This window comes from Schistocerca serialis, unplaced genomic scaffold, assembly GCF_023864345.2.
Source record: "Schistocerca serialis cubense isolate TAMUIC-IGC-003099 unplaced genomic scaffold, iqSchSeri2.2 HiC_scaffold_295, whole genome shotgun sequence".
Taxonomy (NCBI): Eukaryota; Metazoa; Arthropoda; class Insecta; order Orthoptera; family Acrididae; genus Schistocerca; species Schistocerca serialis.
Genome location: NW_026047863.1, coordinates 195,001 through 196,801, shown reverse-complemented (window position 1 = coordinate 196,801; position 1,801 = coordinate 195,001). Strand labels below are relative to the sequence as shown.

Sequence of the window (1,801 nt, the reverse complement as noted above, 5' to 3'; positions counted from 1 at the left end):
GCCTGAATACTGTGTGCATGGAATAATGGAATAGGACCTCGGTTCTATTTTGTTGGTTTTCGGAACCCGAGGTAATGATTAATAGGGACAGGCGGGGGCATTCGTATTGCGACGTTAGAGGTGAAATTCTTGGATCGTCGCAAGACGAACAGAAGCGAAAGCATTTGCCAAGTATGTTTTCATTAATCAAGAACGAAAGTTAGAGGTTCGAAGGCGATCAGATACCGCCCTAGTTCTAACCATAAACGATGCCAGCCAGCGATCCGCCGCAGTTCCTCCGATGACTCGGCGGGCAGCCTCCGGGAAACCAAAGCTTTTGGGTTCCGGGGGAAGTATGGTTGCAAAGCTGAAACTTAAAGGAATTGACGGAAGGGCACCACCAGGAGTGGAGCCTGCGGCTTAATTTGACTCAACACGGGAAACCTCACCAGGCCCGGACACCGGAAGGATTGACAGATTGATAGCTCTTTCTTGATTCGGTGGGTGGTGGTGCATGGCCGTTCTTAGTTGGTGGAGCGATTTGTCTGGTTAATTCCGATAACGAACGAGACTCTAGCCTGCTAACTAGTCGCGTGACATCCTTCGTGCTGTCAGCGATTACTTTTCTTCTTAGAGGGACAGGCGGCTTCTAGCCGCACGAGATTGAGCAATAACAGGTCTGTGATGCCCTTAGATGTTCTGGGCCGCACGCGCGCTACACTGAAGGAATCAGCGTGTCTTCCTAGGCCGAAAGGTCGGGGTAACCCGCTGAACCTCCTTCGTGCTAGGGATTGGGGCTTGCAATTGTTCCCCATGAACGAGGAATTCCCAGTAAGCGCGAGTCATAAGCTCGCGTTGATTACGTCCCTGCCCTTTGTACACACCGCCCGTCGCTACTACCGATTGAATGATTTAGTGAGGTCTTCGGACTGGTACGCGGCATTGACTCTGTCGTTGCCGATGCTACCGGAAAGATGACCAAACTTGATCATTTAGAGGAAGTAAAAGTCGTAACAAGGTTTCCGTAGGTGAACCTGCGGAAGGATCATTACCGACTAGACTGCATGTCTTTCGATGTGCGTGTCGTGTCGCGCAACACGCAGCTACCTGTACGGCTCGCAGTAGCCGTGCGCCGCGTGCGGAACCACGCGTTCGTCTCAAAACTAAAGGCAATGTTGTGTGGTACGAGCGCTGAAGCGCTGGAGCGGCTGGCCTGCGGCACCTGGCGCCTGGCGCCGGTTTTGAATGACTTTCGCCCGACTGCCTGTCCGCTCCGGTGTGGAGCCGTACGACGCCCATCGGCCGTGAGGCCGTTGGACACTGAACGCTGGAACAGGGCCGCCACACGCCTCAGTCCCGCCTATGCAACTGTCTCGAAAGAGATGGTGGAAACTATGAAAAGATCACCCAGGACGGTGGATCACTCGGCTCGTGGGTCGATGAAGAACGCAGCAAATTGCGCGTCGACATGTGAACTGCAGGACACATGAACATCGACGTTTCGAACGCACATTGCGGTCCATGGATTCCGTTCCCGGGCCACGTCTGGCTGAGGGTCGGCTACGTATACTGAAGCGCGCGGCGTTTGCCCCGCTTCGCAGACCTGGGAGTGTCGTGGCCGCCTGTGGGGCCGGCCGCGTCTCCTTAAACGTGCGATGCGCGCCCGTCGCCTGGCGGTTCGCATACCGGTACTTACTCGGTAGCGTGCACAGCCGGCTGGCGGTGTGGCGTGCGACACCTCGTACAACGACCTCAGAGCAGGCGAGACTACCCGCTGAATTTAAGCATATTACTAAGCGGAGGAAAAGAAACTAACAAGGAT

General features: G+C 55.0%; 2 non-coding genes across 2 annotated transcripts in view; both read left to right on the top strand.

The window, feature by feature from the left end:
- The first annotated feature begins 1,383 nt into the window (after nucleotides 1-1,383).
- Nucleotides 1,384-1,538, top strand: LOC126444664 (5.8S ribosomal RNA). The gene has a single exon (XR_007582673.1). It is a non-coding gene; the product is annotated as a 5.8S ribosomal RNA (ribosomal RNA).
- A 188-nt stretch (nucleotides 1,539-1,726) lies between these two features.
- The window catches only part of LOC126444687 (large subunit ribosomal RNA), a 4,222-nt gene continuing 4,147 nt past the window's right edge, over nucleotides 1,727-1,801 (top strand). The window contains exon 1 of the ribosomal RNA XR_007582694.1: nucleotides 1,727-1,801. This exon is cut by the window's right edge and continues 4,147 nt beyond it. This is a non-coding gene — a ribosomal RNA (large subunit ribosomal RNA).